The sequence below is a fragment of the Castor canadensis genome, chromosome 14, assembly GCF_047511655.1.
Source record: "Castor canadensis chromosome 14, mCasCan1.hap1v2, whole genome shotgun sequence".
In the NCBI taxonomy this organism is placed as follows: domain Eukaryota; kingdom Metazoa; phylum Chordata; class Mammalia; order Rodentia; family Castoridae; genus Castor; species Castor canadensis.
This window is the reverse complement of record NC_133399.1, coordinates 12,346,278-12,369,425: the sequence shown is the minus strand read 5'-3', so window position 1 is coordinate 12,369,425 and position 23,148 is coordinate 12,346,278. Positions and strand designations below refer to the sequence as shown.

Below are 23,148 nucleotides of genomic sequence, written 5' to 3'. Positions count from 1 at the left end.
ATTAATTTAGAAGAGCTGTAACTTAATTTATTCTGTTAAACGTCGGATGCTTTCAAAGTACAATAACAAAGATGGGTATGCCACAAAGGAGTACTTTTATATGTTGTATGTCCTACATCCTCAATTCAAACTCTCAGTGATAGAATAATTCTCTATTACTATGAGAATGCTTTCTTGAAAACAAGAAAATGCCAGTATTTTAAAATCATAAGCTACATATAACTTCAAAATGATTTTTTAATTTTTACTTTTTTGGTTTTTTTGAATCAGGGTCTCACTGTGCAGTACTAGTGTTAGCTATAAGGATGCAGTCTCTGATCAGAAGATTTCCAAATTCTTTGTGTCCCACGTGGAGGACTCTATGGCAGGACAAATAGGTGTAATTGAGTTTATTAAAAGTTAGGGAGGGGAATTGCAAAAGAAGGCACAGTGGGACCAGGTAGAAGCTAGAAGCAGAGAGCATTTTTCTCTTTTCCAGATGCTTTAAAAAATTCCATTTAACCTATGGGAAGGCAAGAACCTTGTGATTCCTGACCAATAGATGAGTGTGGAGGGTCATGGGTGGTCCCTGAGCCAGGTGAGGGTGGATTAAGTTGTCCCTGAGCCAGGGTGTGTATAGCCTATACACATTTGCAATTGAAAAGAAGGCTCAGAAAAAGAGGAATGTTCAACCTGGAATACAATATCAAATCATATATGTTCTAAGACACCCAAAGTTTTCTAATTCTAGCCTGCCTCACTCACTAGGTGTCCAGGAATTACCTGTGTAATTCAGGCTGGTAATCCCTCAGGATTGCACTGTTGCCATAACACAATATTTCTGTATACTCATTCCAATAGTGGGTGTACAAAACTATGCATACAATAAAATGTAATTTCTTGTGTGTGTACAGTTATTACAAAATTTAAAACTTTTTTTAAAGCTCAACAAATCTCAAGCAAGGTTAACTAAAAGTAAAATAATAAATTATACTCAGGCATATCATAATGAAACTGTTGAAGTCAAAGATAAAATGTCTCAAAGTTACATATGAATGAATGCAGATGAGTAACCATTTTGACCAGAAACACTGTTAGGTGCTTATAACTATTTCTTTTTACCCTCACAAATACTACCATTTTAGTACTATCATTTCAACTTTCAGGACAAAAGAGTTGACAGCAAGAGCCCAAGGGTGCAAAATGTAGGAAAGATTTAAATACATCCCTTACTGAAAGGAAGACTGGTCATTTAATTTGTACATCTGAGCATTATTAATGCATCTCCCCAATAAAGGACATACTGCATCCACTGAGCTTAAGTATACTGTTCCAGTATAAAGTCGGTGGATTATAATGTGTTACTCCATTGGGGAATATATAATTTCTATTTAAATGAAAGAAATCACCATCTTAAATACAATTTGCATCAATTAAGGTATATTAGGTGACAAACAACAATTCACTGACTCAGGCTAATTGAAGTAAAACAAATCTTTATTAAATGTTTAATGGGCAGAACTAAGGTACACACCTAGAACCATGTAATAATATAAGGAGACAATTGAGAGATTAGATGAACAGAGAGAAAATGATCCCATAAAACAGTGGAGAAAATGAGACCATTGCTACTGGAACTTACAGACACAAGGAGAATGTTGTAGTTCCATTTGGAGTTGTCTACAAGAGTGGCTTGTGAATTGAAATACCAGTCTCAAGCTGGTATTTCTACCAGTTACACTTTGTTTTGTATACTATACCTCTATAAAATGAGTTATGTTTGTCCTAGGTCCCCTTTCTATTATATCTACTCTCAGTCCTGAAGTTAAACACACACACACACACACATTCACAAACTCAGACACCACTGTACAACATGTAACATGAAGTTTATCCTGGGGCCATGTTAATATTAGGGTCTTCTTATCATCCAGCACACTATGAGAGAGGTGCCAGTCATGTTGTCTGTATAAGAGGGTGTTTCTCTAAAGGATGAACAAATTTGACTTGGAAATTCCACATCATTTTCCATACACATTCAAAATTGAGTCTACTTTTTGCTATTGCCTTTTTATACCCATATAAAGAAATGTAAGAGAAAAAGCTGTCTGGTGGAATATAGCTCAGTTGTAGAGAACATGCTTAACACAAGCAAAGTACTGTACAAAGCTGTACAAACAAAAAGAATTATTACAAAACACTGCTCAGTGAACAGACAAGGTGAAGAGAGACAGAGAGAAGAGAAGAGAAGAGAAGGCAAGAGAAGGAGAAGAGAAGAGAAGAGAAGTGAAGAGAAGAGAAGAGAAGAGAAGAGAAGAGAAGAGAAGAGAAGAGAAGAGAAGAGAAGAGAAGAGAAGAGAAGAGAACAGAGGAGAAGAGAGGAGAAGAGAAGTGAAGACAAAAAGGGAGAGGTTCCTGGAGTGTTTGAAGGGAATAAAAAGCTCTCTTCTTTCTGGCTTCATTCCAACTTCAACCACACCCCCTAGAGAGCTATCAAAAACAAAAAAAGATAAAAAACAAATTTCTCAAAAGAGAAACTAATGATATTTTTGAGTATTACTATACAGATATAACATAATGTAAGGGAAGTAAATAAGCCCTAAGGGAAGAAAAAACAAATATTCAGATGATATATAAAAGAACAGCACAATTTGTGCAGTTTATGTATTAAATAGTAGAAGAGATTTTTCCTGTAGTATTCAATTTGACATGCTTAATTGAATTTTTAATGTGTTATTGTATTTTTAATTAACAGAATTCTTTTACCTACACATGGCACATAATGTATGTTTCAATACAATAACCAAATCAAGGCAATTATCTTCTCTGTCACCTCAATTTTGATTATTTTGTTGATGCTGACAATATTCACACTCTCCTATCTAGCTTCTTGAAAACATGCAATTCATTATTGTTAACTACAGTTACTCATTTGTGCAGTTCAATAGCAAAATTGATTTCTCATATCTCAGTGTAACATTGTACCCACATAACAACTTCTCCTTGGTCTTGCTCCTTCTCCATTCCCTGCTTTCTGTTAACTGATATTCTACTTCCTAAATCTGTGATGTCAACATTTTAGAATCTACAAGGAAAATCTATCACTATTTCTCACTGTAGTGAATTAACCATAGGAAGAAAGACAAATAATTGTTTTCTGTGGACAATAGCAGAGGATGCAGGGCTGTTTCTCTAGTTCCTTGTCCAAGGCCTTCACTTTGTTATTACCCCATTTTCAGTTTTGACCTATTTCAACAAATACAATGAGTATACTCATGTCCTCCATGTGCTTTTATCTAAAGTGTCTCTGTAGAATAAATTCTATCAATTCTTCACACATCATGAAAATTCCTCACCTTCACACTGACTGGAATCCTGCCTGTGGCTGCTCCCTGAGGACACTGGATCACACACACATTTCCTACACTATTTCAAGCATCATCATCATGATGCAAGGTCTGAATGAGCAGAGATGCACCTGCTTTGTTCACCTTTCTGTTTTCAAAACAGCATAGTTATTCATTCTATAAATTTAAATTAAAAATAATAATTTAGAAGTAAGAGAATGTTAGGAGAAAATAGGATAACTGGTTTCAACATAACTTTATCACCCAAAATTGAATTGAGCAAAAAGCATTAAGATAAGGAAGACATACAAACCTATAATGTATTTCTTTCAACATAAGATAGGCATCAGTGATCTGTATGTAAGAATGTGTAATGCAAATTCTACTCGAATATCATAGCATGTAGCAAATGCTTAAGCATTGACTATTAACTCTTAGTTAACTATTAGTTGAATGAATTAGGAATTATGCCTCTGTATGTACCAACATTTAGTACATGACAAGTTTGTTTTTAATGTGGATGGAGTACCTAGAATTGTAAAATAAAATCGACACAGATGATTGTGTATATGTAGAAAATAAAGTTGACCCTCAAGCTCCATACCTTACCCCAAATCAGAGAAAGGAAAGCTCACAGTAAGAAAGTAAGCCAAATAATTTAGAAAACTACATATGAAGTTTGTGGGTGGACAATCTTATCTTGATTATGGCAAGAAACTCATATATAGAAAAGACAGATGCATTTTGCTAAATGATGTTTAACATTTTATGAGCGAATATCACTCTACAAGTATATAGAGAATTTGTAAACAAAATTCCCCCCAAATGCTGAAAACTTTGGAAAATGAGTATAGAATACATGTAATCTAATCAACGCAGCACTGCACGTCATAAATAAGAAGCACCTTCATGTCACTAAGCATCTCTCCACCTGTGATGAAGTTTCTCTTTTTCACCTGATTCAATTAAAGGTCCTTGAACACCTGTTCTACTTACATTGAATCCACTTCAAACATCAAAATTTCCTTTCTGAACAGACTTTCGTTAGTCATAAATCATTGCCAGCCATGACCCTGCCTTGCTGAGTCCAATGTTCACTTCCTTTTCAATTATGGTAAATAACACATCTACAGATTAATGCAACAAATAAGCAATTAGCCATAGCCATCTCTCAGTTCTAAGAGAGGTTAGGCTGACTCATGGGTGACCTTAGCTAAATGAGGGTTTTCATTTCTCAGAAACTCTCCTGAAGCCACTAATGAGCTCTCAGATTCCGTGGATTGTTCTCCTGAATGGAAGGTCTCTACATGCAAGTCCGCATGCCTTTGTGGATTGTTGACAATGGAGACTGAAGCTATGTAGACAGACATAACCACAGAAAGGTGTCAAACATTAGTCACCAACCCAGATGAGGACTCTAATGGAAAAACTATTTGTCTTCTAGACCACAGTTATGCACACCAAAAGCAATCACAGGGAAAGTACTTTCAGCTGTGTGTCTGTTCACTAGGCACACTTCCCTTTTGTTAGTCTAATTCTGAGTACGTCGGTTCCTGTGGGACATTGCACAGCACAGAAGAAATTTTTTACTTATAATTCTCTGTTCCCAAGGCACTTGGTTAAAATCAGATACATCAATCCTCATTAATTACCCTGAATGAACTCTACTTCTTTCCAGAATTCTAAACTCCTGAAACCATAATGCTGTTTTCAATTAAAGTTTTCCATAAGTCTAAGACTGACGAGTCTGTCTTCATCAGGTGTCTTGGCTCCACAATGCCTTGACTAGAATCAGGAACACTGCCCTGATAATTAAAAAGAAATCCTACTTATCCTTCTTCATGAAGGGGGTGACCCATAATCCCTTGATATAAAAGCATTAGTATTGCAATCCCTGATTTATCCTTTTTCCAAAATAACTGAACAAGTTAAGAGCTATTACTTAGTCATGCATTTGTAAGTAGCTCAAAAATTCAAAGAAATATATTTAACTCATTTTACATATAATTCCAGTATATTAGCAACTAATGAGATTTGTCTGCTTTAATTTTTAGAAAACTACATTTTTGTGCTCTGAACTGATTTAAACCTCATTATTCATTCACACAAGTAGGACTCAGACTGATTATGCCATCAGCTCAGTTGGTCCCATTGGGATTTAGGATCCCGATGCAGGAAGTATAGAGGGATAGAAATATGTAGTCCATTCAAATGGAAATATTATGAAGGCACAGACCACAGGCCTGTAATTTAGGAAGTGTCCACTAGATATTTGTTCAATCTATGAATATGTAAATGATTTGATAAGACAGAATGATTTGGACACCAATGGAAAATGCTGGTGAAATACTTTAGGATGGAGCATGAATGAGTCATAGGATAGAGAAGAGATGTTTATGATTTCAAAGGTAGAAAAAAGTGCTGATAGCAGAAGAGAAATGAAGTGGGCCAGAGATATAGAATGTTCCAGCAATGTCTATGGATGGGTTCATGAAAATCATGATTGTACTGCTGGTCTTTAAGCCATAAGCTGCCCATGTTGTGAGAGGCCGATATGGCAATAAGGTGAAGAGAATTTCTTGTGATAAAAGTGAGTCTTATCCAACACTTAGCAACTGAAGCATTTCTGCCTTCAATCCACTATAGACAACACCACCTCCCCATTTTTAGCATCCAGAGTTTTCTCCAGACATTGCCTTCTGGATACCTGATCCCCCTGGTGGAGGACCACTAACCAAAAGCATGAGAACTGAGCATATCAGGACCTGATGGAGGCCCAAACAAAACTGGTCCTTACTTAATTAATAGCTGTAGGCACATCACTGAGCCTCTCTGAGCCTCAGGCCTCTAAATGTAAAATGAGTCCCCAATAGTATTGAAATCATAAAGTTACCATGTGTGAAATTTATCCAAGACAATTCTTCTCTAATTCCAATGTCAGTTCTAGCTGCATGGAAATACCTAAATATACCTCTTATGATTATCCAATGCTAAATAAATGACAATTTCTAACTTGTGTTCCAAGAATAATGTCCCTGTGTGCTTTGCAAGAAGCACCAAAAAGCCACGATTTTTGTAATGTTCCATGGCCTCACACCATATTAACTCAGTTCCCTCCCTTGATGATGAGAGAATAAATTTTCCTGAAGTCATTAGGAGCTGCTCTCAGGAGTTTGGCTTTTAAAGATTCTAGTGGTGAGGGACCTCAGCTTTATAGATAATTTTATGTAAGGATTGGTAAAAGCACTAAGGATCTTACACTTCTGGAAGTCGGGAGATTTTTAGACTTTGCAAAGCACAGGTTGTTGTTGACAATTATGAAATGGGAAAGGACGACTAATTGGATAAGACTGAGTGAAGAAGTGATATAAAGTACTTCCCATAAAAGTAGAACATGTCCAAGGTGTGGTGCAATTAGAGAGAAGTAAAATTAATAATTTGGTGTGGCAGGATTACAGTGAAATGAGACTATTTTTCAAAGGAAGAATTGAACAGTTTTCACTAACATTTCTGTATGCCATATTTCGTGTTTATATAGATTTATTTGTGGATATATGATAAATAATAAACTTTGTGTGGTTAAATCAGCCAATGATATTGAGATTTGTCTATAATATAGATTGTAGTGATGTGCCACCAGGATTTGCATGTGTATAAACTCATCCATTTGTTCAAGAAAGATATGTGCACTTATCTGTGTACTGATTACTCCTCAATGAGGCTGCTTAAATCAAAGTAGAGGGACCTCCTGGGAATGAAGAACTACCTGCATCTTTAAAATCTTAATGTTTCTGAAGCAGCAGGGAGGGCTCTCCTTCCTCCACACTCTCAGACAGGATCTCTCCCTCACCTCCCTCTTGCTTATTCTGGTCACCACCATAGTTTCTTACTCTGATATGTGAAAAAAATCCCCATTCTCAGGCACTGTTCACTGATTCTTCCTAACAGACACAAACCTTTGCAATAGTCTTGGGGCTCCAATGCTATCATCTGAGAAGTCTTTGTTCAAAGATCGTCTTGGTTATCTGTCTTTCCTAAACCCCCATAAAAATACCTCTATCTATCTTCCTTTAACTAGCCTGCTTTTCCTCAGAGCATTTACTACCAATTAGATATTTGTATGACAATTAGTATTCTCTTTATAATAACTTTTTATTAAGATATACTCATTACACACAGGGGATTCATAGTGACAATTCTGGTTAGACTCATATTGTACATTATTTACATTGCCCCATCATCTGTCCCTGTCAGCCCCCTGCCCACCCCACTTAAAGCAATTCTAAGAGGTTCCATATTTCTGTTTCATATACGTTTAGGAAGTCCATCTGCCATATACCATCATCTTAATCCACTTCCTTCATCCTCCTCCCTCCCACTAGTACCCCCAAACACACAAACACACTGTACCTATTTTTCATTCCTAAAATGTGAACAAAGATAGGGGATGACATGTGATATTTTAAAAAGTGTATGGATTGAAAAATGTTAAAACATATCTCTCTTCTATAACATTTATATTAATTTAAGGAGAAAACATTCAAAATCCTCTTCTAGATCTTACAATTTGCAAAATCCCTTCCTATTTATATTCTTTAGTGTATTATGGAAACATTCATTATGCAACACCCTAAACTCATTGCCTGGACAGTGCAGACACACAGTGGAATTAATTTGTCTTCCTCAATGCATAAAAATTTCTGATTAAAACTTTAGAACAGCCGATATACTGAGTAAAAAATACAGACACAGACAGGAATTTCTGATCATATATGGTACAGGGGATGTCGTAAAGAGGACATGTTATTCTTTTTCTCCTCTGTTAATTACCTACAACACAGGAAACTACAAAATTATACCAAAATATCAGAATTTCTTCTTCTGGGATGTTCAGAGGACCGAGAAATGCAACCCCTTCATTCTTGCACTGTTCCTGTTCACATGCATGGTCACTATACTTGGTAACTTGTTAATCATCCTGGTCACAATCTCAGACTCCCACCTGCACACACCCATGTACTTTCCCTCTTCAACTTTTCCTTTGTGGATATCTTTAACCTCCACCAGTCTCCCAAAGTTGCTGGTGAACATCCAGACACTAAGCAAGGTCATTACCTCTGCAGGCTGCCTCACTCAGATGTACTTCTTAGTGCTTTTTGCAGGGTCTGAGGTCTTCCTCCTGGATGCAATGGCCTGTGACCATTGTGGCCATCTGTGCCCCGTGTATTACACTGTCATCATGAAGCCCCAGTTCTGTGGGTTGCTGGTGTTTGTGTCCTGGATCACAAGTGCCCTGGATTCCTTGTTACAAAGCTTTGTGGTGTTGTAGCCATCCTTCTGCACAGAAGTGAAAATTCCACACTTGTTCTGTGAACCTAATCAGTTGACTCATTTTGCCTGTTCTGACACTTTACTTAATAATACTGAGATGAATTTAGTAGTGCATTAATGGGTGGTGGTCCTCTCACTGGCATTTTGTACTCTTACTCCGAGATAGTTGCCTCCATACATAAACTCTCATCAGCACAGGGGAAGTACAAAGCATTTTTCACCTGTGTGTCTCACCTCTCAATTGTCTCTTTAATTTATTGCATAGGCATTCGAGGGTAACCTCAGTTCTGCTGTGACCAAAACTCACACTCAATTGCCACAGAATCTGTGATGCACAAGTGTGGTGACTTCCATGCTGAACCCCTTGTTTTACAGTCTGAGGAACAAAGACATCCATAGGTGGTTCAGCTGGGGAAGTTCTGTTGGTCTGTTTTTGTGGTGTTGTTGCTTCAATTAAGAGCCTACACCTTGAGACACTCCACCAGACCTTTCTGTGACAGGTTTTTTTACTGAGAGAGAGTCTCACAAACTATTTACTGGGGCTGTCTTCAAATTGGGATCCTTCTGATCTCTGCCTTCTAAGAAGCTAGTATAACAGTTGTGAGCCACTGAGTACTTGTTCTACTGGTCTTGACCATGTTTTCTAATATATCGGCAATTCAAATGACTTCTGGCCATGTAGAGTGACTTTGGCTTGGATACTCATCTCTCCTGTGCATGTACTCTCTCTTTTCACCCTCCAAGACTGCATTTGTCAAGAGGCACAGGCAGGATTCCAAAACAAATATGCCCCTGGAGGGCTCTGCAACCATGCTCTTAATCACACCAAATTCTACTGCCAGTGATCATTACAAATATTTTCTATTCTTTTTATTTATTTATCATTGTTATACTGGGAGTACATTGTGATGCTTACAAAAGTACTTACAGCATATCTTAGTTAAATTCATCACCTCCATCATTCTCCTATTCAAAGAATAATTTTAATAGGTCTCATTTTTCCAGTTACATACATGAGTGCGTGAAATTCTAAATCTGTCTCCAATCTTGGGGGATGACTCCTTCAACACCGCTCTCCTGCAGCTGAATGATACTTTTAAAAAGACACTAAAATTGACATAGGGTAACCCCTCAGCATCCATGGGGAATTTGTTCTGAAAACTCCATGGACACCAAAAGCTGCCATTCTAGCAAGACAACAGTTATAGAAAACTCGTACTGAATTTTCAGTACTATGTGTCAATAAAACCTTAATTGCAAAAGGTTTTATTGCAAATACAGGGATGTATTTGGCCCACAAACCATGACTTTCAACCTGGGGTATTATCACTGACTGGGGTTTCTGTCAGGGCTCACAACCCCTACAGGTAGCAAAAGCATAGATATTCAATCTTCTTATGTAAACTGGTGTTATGTTTGCATAAATCCAATGTACATTCTCCCATAGAATTTAAATCATACTTATAATATCTACACATGAATACTATGCATATTCTTATACCATATTAATTAAGAAACCATGACAAGGGAAAAGCCTGTACATGTTCAGTACTGATGAAAAGATTTTAAAATATTTTTGATCCAAATCAGTTGAATCCATTGATAAGAAATCCTTGACTACTGGTAATGAAGAGCTGACTAGTTTTTCTGAGTAGTTATAGAAATTCTCTTCCAGAATGCCAACATCCTCCCCATTAGGTAAATATTCCTTCCTCTCCTTCAGCTCACTATTCCCAGATTAGTATCATTTTTCTTCCATATACTTCATAGATAACAGGGCCACATGCCTAACTCAGTAATTATCACAGAGAAATAAATATTACTTCCTGATAACAAAGAACTCATCTTCATGTACAGATAACCTTAATTTTTATTTTTTTGCTCTTAATGAACATATAAGGTTCCCATTCTAGTACTGATATTTCTGGTTTTTTAAATACAAATTTGTTCATCTCTTTTGAATCAATAATTCTATTCTTAAAACCATGCAAATTTTATTTCTAGAAGTGTTGGAAAGAATCTATCAAAGGTAATAGCAATTGACATTGCTAGTAGTTTTATTTGCTGGGGGAGGGCAGAAGGGATGTTCAAGGGTGTAGCATTTGAAACGCAAATAGAAAACAAAGTATAGGAACAGGAAAGGGGAAGTGGAAATGAGACATAACTTCCAGTGTCCTGAATGTCAGGAAGTAGAAGTCCGTGGAAGAATCCAGGTCCCACAGGAGGCACAGCATGAAGTGACAGAACTCTTCAGTTACAACAAAGTTTCACAACCATCAAATGTTCAGATATGCAAACCAAGCAAGAATACCCATTTCTTGCATTGGGATCCTTATTCTATTTTTGTAAATTTTTCTCTGAGTTCTTCTCTAGAAGTTTCATAAATTGTCAATACAACTACTAATATAACTTCCATCAATGTTTAACAATAGCAATCTCACAGTTACAGCCATCTCTCAGCTCTGGACTAGACTGTATTGGCTCTCAAGTGACTAGGTTATCATTCACCTCTTTCATCTCACAGATGTTCTCCTGCAGCTCTTGAGGGATGCTCAGACTCATCCATATGGGATACCTGGGTGGAAGATCTCAGCAAGGAAGAGCAAATTCTTCCCTGGTTGGTTGGTGATGCAGATTGATATCATATAAAGAGTCAAGTGTCAGTTCCCAAGCCAGATGAGAGCTCCAAAGAAACAGCCATTTTCTGTGCAGACCAAGGTTGCACATGTTGAGGTACAAGAGCAGGGGAAAGATTTAGAGTTCTGTATGTCTGATCATTAGGTACTTTTCCTTCGTAATATTATAAACTTGAGCACCTCATCTCCCTATAGAATTTTGCTCTGCACCTACTGATTCATTGTTCCCGAGACACCAGTTAAATGTAAGGCTAATCAGTCTTTACATCACCTTCACCATAAACTCTCCGGTTCCTCAAATATCTAAACTCCTAACAATTTATCCCAAATCTTCCACAAAGTCTGTGTTTGATGAAGCTCTATTTAGAGTCCATCCCATGTGCCCCACCAAAAAACTTTAACTTGTGTTGGAGACAAAGTCCATGATATCTCCAGAAATCTTACTATTCCCATATTAAACAAGGCAGTTATCTATGATCCCTTGATTGAAAACTATTATTACTACAATACTTTGCTTTACAGTGATTATTCAAAAATAATTTAAAATAACATGTTTGAAACATAGATGAGAATTTAGCCTGACCAATGCTGTTGATTTGCCAAAATGAGACCCTGAGCAGAAAAACCAGGCAAACCATACCTGAAATTCAAATGTAGAGAACTGAAGGACAACAAATGGGTATTGTTTTGAAGAACTTTGTCATAATTTGTAAGCTATAGGAAACTCCTAAATTGATGCTATGAAGAATATTGTAAGTGTTCTATCACTCTATATCCTATTTTGTATTTTAAATTATGTTGCTGATATGTATTATTTATAAGATAGTGGTCTCATTGTGAGGTTTCCTAACACACATACAATTTCACTATGATCATCCCCTCAATAATGTTTTTATCTCCCTCCCCTGAAGCTCCACCTTTTAACTTTCTTACAAATGTTTCTTAAATAAGATCCATTCTCTCCTTTTCATAGGTGTGTCCAATATACTTCAATCATATTCTCCTCCTATCTTCTGTTTCATGCCTCACTCTTCCCATTGGTTCCTTGCAAAGGATGTATTCATGCCCCTTTCTCAGATATAGAGTCTGCATATGAGAGAAACAATGTTGACTGAGTCTGGCTTATTTCACTAAACATGATGATCTCCTTTTCCTTTGGTTTTACTGCAAATGATGTAATTTCATTTTTCTTTAGGGTTATACCATTGTGTGTGTATGTATGTCTATCTGTGTATCACCGTTTGATCCATTCATATGTTCTTATGCACCTAGCTGATTCCATAACTTGACTCTTGTGAATAGTATTGCAATAAACATGGGTTTGCAATTATCTCTTTTGTATACTGAATTATGCTTCTTTGAATGTATGCCCAAAAGCAATACACCAAGATCCACACAGTAGTTCTATTTTTAATTTTCTGAGGAACTGCCATACTTATTTCCATAGCTATTAGAGGAATTTATATTCCCAGCAACTTTGTGTAAGTATTACTTTGTCCCCACATGGTCACCAGAATTTTTTGTTGTTTGTTTTCATGATGAGAGCCATTCTGACTGGAATGAGATGGCATCTCAAATTTATTTTGATTTGCATTTCCTTTATGTCTAAGGATATTGAATTATTTGCTCATGAATTTATTGGCCATTTGTAATCCTTCTTTTCAAACCATCTGTTTGATTCATTTACCCACTTATTAATTTGAATTTCTTTTCCTTTTACTGTTTACTATCTTGGGTTCTTTATATATTCTGGGTATTTATCCCTTGGCAGATTAACAGCCAGCAAAGATTTTCTCACAATCTGAAGATTATCACTTCTTTGTAGCAATTGTATCCTTTGATGCACAGAAGTTTGGGAATCTGGTGCAATCCCATTTATCAACTCTCGCTCCTAGGTATTGGAGTCTAATTTGGAAAATAGTTGCTAGTGCCTATATCTATATGTGTTTTTTCTCTAGGAGGTTAAAAGTTTCAGGTCTTACTCTGAGGTTTTCGATCTATTCTGAATTTAATTTTGTACAGAGTAAGAGATAAGGATTGAATTTCAGTTTTCTACCTGAGGATATCTAATTTTTCTAGAACTATTTGTTGAAGAGTCTGTCTTTCTCTTCTCCATCAGAAATTTTTTGCAAATTTGTGAAGAAGAAGAAGGCATTGGCTACATGGACTTTTGAGAGGTGATATTCCATTCTATTCCATTGATGTGCATGTCTGTTATGTGTAATATATGCTGTTTTTATTACTATGGCTCTTTAGTTTAAGTTGCTCTTTTTGCTTATGTTTGTTTTGGCTGGTTAAGTTTTGTCAAGCTAAGTTTAACTTGTTCTTATTGCTTAGCATTGTTTTAACTATTTGGTGTTTTTGTACTTCCATATGAACATGAAGATTGATTTTTCTATTTCAGTAAGGACTGTCATTGGGATTTTGATGGAGTTTGCATTAAATCCGTTATCACATTTGGTGATATAGGCATTTTTACCATATTAATTCTTCTATATGTCTGAGATTTGAAACTATCTATCTGGTTACCATAAGTTGTTGTACACTCATGAAAGTGTTGTTAGGGCCATTCAGTGAGAGAAAGTACATAATATTTATGTAGGGCTAGGCAGAGAATTAACAAACCTGATGGTCAGGAATGATATATGGTCATCGATTTCAAAGACTCTCCTTCTGGATTCTTGACATCCACATCAGTCATAACATACATTAGGGTCTTGTAAGACAAAGCCTTATATATAGCCTGGGGAAAAAATGACAGATAGTCTGACAATCCAAAGTGAAGCACTCTTCTACTTAAAATATGGAAGGAGTTGATGACAGTTTTCCTGGATTGTTAATGTGCCATTAACTTCCAGAGACTGACCACTTCCTTATCTACAGACACCAAGAAAAGCTTGAGGACTTAGCTCCTCCAGTACCAGGCTCCTTCTTGATCCTGCCCATATTCCCAAGTGGAATACACTTTCATTTTGCTTTCCCTTTGTTTTGCTACCCCTTAAATCTCTTCTGAGTGCCATCTTTGAATTCTTTCTCTGATGGTCAAGAGAATTCATGCCCTTGGACTCAGTGACTCAAATGTGGGGACATGAAAAGATCCATGTTAGAGTTTAGGGCCAGATTCAAATATGGGGACTCCCCTGTTTTCTGTACTAGGGTTACCCCAGGTGACAGGCCCAGAGTCTAGCTCCCAGTGTAATCTGGTTTTTATTACTACCCACTGGCAACTTGCAAAGTGCAAAGTTCCAAATCTTGAATCTGTAGAAATATCTGAGAAAGTATTTTTCTATCATTTTCACTTCACATTCTTCCAAAAATATCTTTGTATGTTGTCACTGTTTTTATTGATCTAGCGACCAACCCCAGGTATACTATGTAGGATCAGGATAACTGCCTTTCCAGAACTTTTATAAGACTTTCAAATAGGCAATCTTACCAGTGAGGTTTTTACACAAAGAGGAGTGATGGTTACAAAGAAAAGGAGACTAAACTATTTCACACACTTATTGGCAGTCTGTTTTTACAAACCTCATCACTGTAGTTACAAGGTCAGCAGCTGTGGTCTCATTCATGTTCATAGACCAGGAAGAAAAAATAGTCCTCTAAAAATACCAGTTTTTGTAGCAATTCAGTCAATAATACCAAGACATTTGATGACATCCAACTGTTCTTTCATTTCAAGCAGGCTACAGAGAAAACCCTATGTGACTCCTAAAAGACTATATGAGTTTCCAAGGGCTTTCATTTAATAACATATATTTATTTTCCTCATAATTCTGGAATATCGAGGTGTTAGCTGGATGATTTCTCCTAATATCTCTTTCCATCACTTAAAGACTCTCATCTTGATCTCTGTGCTCCCCTCATGTTCTCCTGTGCCTCTCTGTGACCTTTTGGCTTCCTCTTATAAGAAGTACAAGCTAATTGGATGAGAGTCTGTTAGACTGAAAAAAGTCATGGAAGGATAGGCAGGAAATGGTACAACATCCTTACAAGTTTTACTTGGGAGAAGGAATGTGAGGAGGGGGTCTCCAGCAGATGCAAGAACCCAAAGTACACTACAGATTGGGAGTAGATATAGGATGCTAGTGGAGAAGTACCAGGAAGTTTGCTGGGTGGGAAAATTCTTTTGTGGTTAGCTTAGGGACACAAGTAGTCATGAGGTCTGCCATTCTTTGGAGCCAGGTGGGGAGTTTCTAGTAAATAGGTAAAGGTGTATGTTCCTTTTTCTTTGTATCTGGATGGGGAGTATATAGTAAGTCACACACAAAGGAGAGGAGGAATGGTCCTGATGTGGCTGCCCTTATGTTCACCTAATAGGGTGAACATAAATCACCCCAATTAGCTGATTTAATATTGATTATAATTTTGAAGAAAATGTCCATAGAGTCATACAGGTTGAGGTTCTATTTTAACTTTAGTGAGTCCTAAGCCAAAACAAAATAAACACAGCCAAGAGACAGAGGAGAAAGATTTATTACCTTCAGCAGGTAAGGAGAACATGTAAGTTCTTCCCAAAGTGATAGTCTACTGAACCATGGAAACTGGTGATTTTATACATCATGGTTAATTGAAATATGTACTTATGAGGCCTGGTCCTCCCACAGGAAGACAAGCTTTAAGAAAGCTGCAACACAGAAGTTATCATGCTGGCCTAATTCAGTTATGGGTTGGTGCATTCTGATGTCAGTCATAGTAGGTAAAATTCTGTCCAATTGGAAGTGAGGAGTGAACAGTGCCCACTAAGACACAACAACAGGCGAGGGTGGGCTTTCACAATCCTGACTGGGCTTTTGAGTGAGGCTGGTGAGCTTGGGATCCACCTGAAGTCTCCATGTCCTCTGCTAAGCAAGCCCAGATGGTTCTGACAAGATGTTGATGTGAATTGTGGGTCATAAGCAGATTCATAGGAAGGACACTGGACAGCCCAAGAGCCAGAGTGGTGAGTGTGTGGATGGCGTCCTGTTGAGGAGGAGGCCATGAGCAGCTGTGGAGGGACTGTGCCTACCCACTGCCTGCTCCTTGGTCTACAGGTCCCTAGCCACCAGTAGGGCAGCAAGGCCTTGCATTCCCTCTATCTGGGAGTGGGGGGGTGGCACTTCAGTCACATTACATCTTTGTAATTGTTGAGCTATTTTATTTTTTACCTTTCTTGCCATTGTTACCTTTTTTGCTTTCCTTGTCTGATGAGAATGAAATACTGTCTGTTCTTGCATAAATTAATCTACCATACATGTATTTGTCACTTGGCTGTCTCCCTGTGAAGACAGGGAGAGAATCTTATGCTCACTGTCTATGAGAATCTCTTGCTCATTCTTTTGTTCTGTTGAGATATTTGTGTTTTGCTTAAGAATACATCGTATCCCATTTTTTCCAGATTGCAAATGCTTTTGTAGAAATGTGTACTGCAAACATCTTTCTTACTCCATGCTTTCTCTTTGCACACTCTTCATATCATTTCCTGAACAGAAATTCCTAATTCTAATGAATCCTCACAAATGTTTGCTATATTTTTTTGTTTCTTAAACAAAAGAGAAGTCTGTGTCGTTAACCCAGTGACACAGAGCTGAGGAGCCTGCAAGGCAAAGCCTCCTGGAATAGGGAAATAAGAACCTTAGAAGTTTTTCAGTGAAAGTCTTGGAGCACATTTTCACTAATTAAAAAAAATGACTACTTTTAAAAATTTAGAAATGAAAGTTATCCTTACCTCAACCCTAGTCTGAGGAGCAAGAGATGGAATGGAAACTAAGGAGCTACCTGTCTGTTGATGTCACCTCTGGAATCCAACCCATAAAGCATTACATCCTTCAGAGTCCATGGAAGCAAGCATTTCCCTTAGAAATCCCAGGAGTTCTGCTAGGGAAGATTGTCACTGAAAAAGCAGTGGAAGTTGAAGCTCTAAGAATATATGTTCCCAAAGCTGCTATAACTCATGATGTACCGAACAAAAATGCAAAAGTTAAGTCCCCGGGATATCATAAAAGAGAGTTCCTTGGTCAGTTAGAGGGACTTGCAGAACCTAGGAGGGAACTCTCAGAGATAAAGACTACATTGGAAAAGCTCATGAACTCTGAAAGGAGGCTATTACAGGACAGCAAAGACTTTCAGATCAGCTCCAAGTACAGACAGAGGTGATTCATGAATTTTAAAAATTACTGGTAGCTTCTGTTGGGGATGATCTTCAGTAGCACTTTGAATGTGTAGAACGTGAGAAGAATGAACTTATTTTAGAAAATGAATCCCTAGGTCGAAACACAGTTCAGCTTTCTGAACAGTCAGAACGTAGGCCAATACTGTGATGTATAGTGAAGTAAATTCCTCACAAGCAGGGTACTGACAGATGAGTTAACAAACTCAAGAGCAGTTTTACAGCATCAAAACCGTGATGCTTTATAATCACCTGATAATCCATTTTCTTGATTTCACCGACCACATTACTTGCTACAAAGAAAAATATTGGACGATTTCATCCCTACACTAGATATGAAAATATAACTTTCAATTGCTGTATTCATCACCCAGGAGAACTTATTACCCTCTAACATTCATTCAGTATGTTGGACACAGGCCTGTTAACCAATAGTCATTATTTGGAAGCAGAGGTTCTTATAAAGCTAGAAGTAATATCAATTCCTCTTTACATAATTAATATCCACAAAGATATCTCATGTATTGGACTCCAGATTATCCTTTCTTAATAAATATCTCACAGTTAAAAAAGAGGGAAACTGAAGATATGTTTAGAGAATATTTCCCAGCCAATACGGGGTTTATGTAAAAAAAAAAAAGGATAAAAGAAAAATTCTGTAAGCGTGTTTTAGTCCCTTAATTATTTATCCTGTTAGATATTTTATATGAACAGATTTCATTTTGGTGCACTAAAGCAAGGACAGGTAAACATAACCATGAGTCACATGTGGCCACACACATTCACTTACTATTGTCAAAGATGTTTTTGTATATGACACCATACTTGAGTAGATGCACCAAGGCCCTCGATGCCTGGTACTTTACAGAAAAAGTTTTCTAACTCCTAAATTAATAGTTGGGAGTACAGGTAGAGGTAATTGTATTTATTTTATGGTAGTTTTGGGGCTATAAAAAAGGCTTACAGGGATACTAAGGTGAAGGGGCAAAAAAGCGCAATAATATAAATTAGGAAAATAAAAAATGTTTTAGAACTACACTAATAAGTACTTAAAACATCTTGTGCTGGGGTTTTCAAGGAATTCTGTGCTCTGAATGGATTCAAATATGACATATATTAAGGAAACAGAGTCTTAACGGTTGACTCATTTTGACAAATGAGAAACAGCTAGCTTGATATTATAATATGTGGTGGAAAAGGTGTAATTTTCTAGGACACTGTAGAAACTAAAAGAAAATGCAATTCATAAATTCATATGTAATATTTATGTTATATGGTAAAACATCATAAGATGCCTTTTTATTGGCTTTTAAAAATATTCACAAAACATTTATGCCAAACCATACAAGGTAGGTACAGAAGTGCCTATCAGAAATCTTCAAAAGACAAATTTGGTCATAATAATATACTTTAATCTCAACAAAGTTTTTTTGTCTGATTATCTAAGTTATACTCACAGTTTCAAGAGGCAATAAATTTCTCTGCCTTCAAAACAAACAAACAAAAATAAACAAATAAAAATAAGAAGCCTAAATTCTTTTAAAATTCAATATGAGACATAACTCATGTCATACAGTGCTTACTTGGCAAACGTAAGTCCCTAGGTGCAGTCACCAAACCAAGGGAAGGGGGACACTAGAACAAAACCACTTTTCTAATAATAGATTAAACTAATGGAGTTTTTCTCTAAAATCAATTTTTGCTTTTCAATGTATGCATGTTTTATATGATATAAAACAAGAAAAAAATGTCAGTTGATGTATGCATGGAGCTCACATTTCTAAATTCATTTTTGGCTAAATTTTTATTAGAATATAATATTTCTACAATGGCTACATTGTGATATTTACATAGGATTTACAATATATTTTAATTTTAGTTAGATTTACCTCCTCCATCCTTATCTCTTTTCCCCATGCCCCTCTTCTTAGAACAATTTCAGCAGGTTTCATTCTTCTATTTTCATATATGAATAAAAATATATCCACAATATTTATACTCATTATCCCTTTCCTTATTCCCTGGCCAGCCTCTAGAAAAGGCCTATTTTATCCTCCTGTCCATCATTTTTTAAGTGCATACTGATTGTCCAAGGGGTTTTACATTGGTATTTCAGGGGTATAGATATCTTGCTTTAATCAAATTAATCCTTCTATTGTTTAATATTTCTCTGTCACCATGTTCCCCTAATATTCAATGACTTACACTACATTACATTATATTTATATTCAAATATAGATGAGTTATTTCAATATTTTTCATTTTCTTACATTCTTTCCATCTCCCACCTCCCATCATGCACTCAAAAAAACCCACTAAAACAGTTTCATTCACTCTCTCACTATATAAATGCATGAATTGCCATATGCATGGACCTATCTGTTCTTAATTCTCACAAACTGTGGAAGGTCAAGGACATTGAAGAATTTGCCACCTCCTGTGCTGAGGAGGCAGACACTATGGAGTTTAATTTCTATGAATTCTTTCAGCAGCAGTAAGAAACCAGGCTTTCTTGCAAGTTAAATATATGTGACCAAAGGTGAATCATCCAAATGTAACCATCATTAGGTCGCAGTAGTCAAAACTGTGCAAATCTTCTGAGAAAATGACAGAAGCACTATTCTAATGTCTGCAACAGCTGAATCAGGCAGCTGGTTGGCCTGGTTGGAGAATTACTGCTTTTTCTGTCTCCCCTTAATAGCAGCTTCCTTGCTGTGTGATTTCAAGCTAGACATGGGGATGTTCTTTTTAATTTAATAACATTTGTTAACATGTCTTAAGAAATCTATTGTTTTAAAGATAAATGGAAATATTTTATCATTTGTAGTGAACATCTGTAATATACACAGTGGGAGATTTTCTAATGTCAGAAATTTCTCAACAGTTTTTCATTTAGTTTTGGGATTTTTTTATCTATTGTTGCTGTTTTCCTGTTTTGTTTTTTGAGACTCTCATCGGAGGTGCAAGAGAGAATGTCAGTTCTATTCCTAGGGCAACTCATATATGTATGTAGTGAGAGAACAAGACTGTATTAGTGGGTCTGTCTGAGGGAATGATAGGAGGTGGGAGAGGGAGAGGACAGGCTGGCCACAAAATTGAGGTTCTCCTGCCTCAGTCTTCTGAGTGCTGGGATCACAGATGTGCAATACCACACTTGGATTATGGTCACTATTGTTTACAATTTTAGCAAAACGCTGATTTATTTATTGTCCCTATCTTCTACAAGAGTGAGAACTGTGTATTTTGCTAGTTGGCATTTTTATCAACCAACAAAAAAATATATACACTTTTTGCTCAATGGATATGGTTATATCTTGATTATAGTCACCCCCATTTTCTAGTTGTAGGGGTAATTGTCTGAATGAGGTTCCGTCCTCATCCAGAACCTCATCCAGACTTGGTCAGAATAAGAAGTGTTGTGACTTGCTTTGTTATTTTGCTATCTTAGCATTGTTTTTTCCACAAAAGAGACATGAGAACAGTGTGCATATGAAGAATGTTTTCAAATGAAGCCCAAACAAGAAGAGTAAGGAAGTAGAATAACCAAAAAAGGAGGAAAAGCCAACAAAGGGTATGCTTCCGAGCTTGACAACTACTGGGAACAAGCTGATCTCTTTTGCAGATAAGTTCTTGGCCCAGTTTGTGAGTTTCTCAATGATACACTGAGCTATGGGAAGCTGACCCCTTTATCTCTTATGTAACCATTGATCATCAGCCATCTGCTCTCCTCTATGAATTATTTGGGTGACTTCTGTTAGATTTGGAGCAATGTCTAGGGATAAATAATGGAGTTGAGGTTTAAATAAGGTTGGGGCTCTGTCTCTGTGCAAATGACTTCCCAGCACATGAGTAACTTGGCAGAGCAGTGAGGCCAGGGACAACAAAGGATCTGTGCATTTGTTTCTTTGAAGTGTTCAGTGACATTCATTCCTCCCTCTAAATGGCACTTTCCTCTAACCTTTCAAGGCTGGCAGTCACATTTCAAAGAGAACTTAGAATGTTTAATAAGACATACCACAGTTCCTGCTGACATTTAGTATGTCATTCTACAGGCCTTGTTATTTCTGAATTGGAGTTACTGAAAATTTATACTTAGAACTATGTGGTATACATGAAGAAATACATCAAGAAAGCATATTAGGGATGGATGAGGCTCAGTTTTAAAGTGTTTGCCTAGCATGCATGATACTCTGGGTTCAGTCCCAGCACCAAAAAAGAAAAGACCAAAAAATGAACAAGAAAGCACACCTGCAACACTAGAAGACATTACTAATACGTCTTTGTAATTTCTTAGTATTACCCATTAAATTACATGGTAGATCATTGTGCTTGTTTCATCTCCTGCACAGAGTTTTATAACATTTAATAATTTTATAAATTGTTTTCAGTATTTGAACTCATTTTACCATGTTAATGAATACAATAATCACAGTTTTAGATTTCAAATAAAATAAATTTCAGTCACCTTGATCATCAGAACGTCTGAAAAGCACACAAAGCTTGTAAGCAATAGTGTGCTTTATTCTCAGAATACTGAATATTGGGTCAGTTTATTTTTGCTTACTAGAGTGTCACAGCACTGCATCCTTTATGAACATAGCTCATCAGTCATAAAAGATAGTCAGAAGACAGTGGCAATTTGCTGAAAACTGCAAACCAACAACAGGAAGCCAAACATTAACAAGCAGTGTAAACACTCTCAGGGATATGCAGAAAAAAGTTAAAAATCCTCAGGGCACCTATAAAGGTAAATATGAAACTATAAAAGTAGTTTCCATCCTCTCTTTCTTTCTTCTCTTGACTGTTATGGAAAGCAGTAATATAAAACTATGCATATACAATGTATTCTTCTTGTACATAAAGATATGCATTATTTTGCAAATAAGAGTACAAAGAAGATGGAGAAATGACTACAGATTCCTACTCAAATAGCATGAATCAAGAGAATGAGGAATAGCATAATTTGGAATGAATAAGTAAAATTAACATAACAAAGGTTCTAAATATATATTTTCTCTTCCTTCTGCTTATTCTTCTACAAACAGAATTACACATACCATATAACAAAAGGCACAAAGAAGCAGTGCTATCAACTAGCTATTCTAGTCTGAAGCAATAAATTCTATTTTTATGTGTCTTCCCGTTATTATTATGATGGGTGAGGATACATTGTGTCATTTAAATTGGTTCTTACAATTTTTCAAACATATCCTGCATAAATTCCCCTCCTCAACCATTCCTCTTCATCTGTCCCTCACCCAATTCCTAGAGTAGTTCAATAGGTATCATTTTTGCTTTGCTTACATGTATACACATTATATTGCACCATATTCACCCTTCTACCCCCTTTCCCCAACAACTCCCCCCTCCCACTGGTGTCAGTTCTCCCCCCTGGGCAGGATTTGTTCCACCATTCTGTTCTCTGATTTTGTAGGAGAAAAAAAGAGGAAAGATACAACAAAACAACATGACATTTTAGCTAGAGATAAATGTAGCTACATGGGGCGTTTCCTTGTGATATTTCCATGTGTGTATCTATTTTAACCCCAATTGGTTTGTCTCCTCTAATTTTCTTCATTCTACCTTACTCCCTTTTTTATGATACTTTCCATCAGTTTAAGATTTCAATATTCATTCTTGTATAGTGAGTATATCAACCATATTCACTTTCTTAATTTCACTACTCCTCCTGTGCATAACCTCCACC

General features: G+C 36.6%; 1 pseudogene; it reads left to right on the top strand.

Annotated features, from left to right (window-relative positions):
• The first annotated feature begins 16,983 nt into the window (after nt 1-16,983).
• Nucleotides 16,984-17,689, top strand: LOC141416087 (golgin-45 pseudogene; annotated as a pseudogene).
• The last annotated feature ends 5,459 nt before the right edge of the window (nt 17,690-23,148 follow it).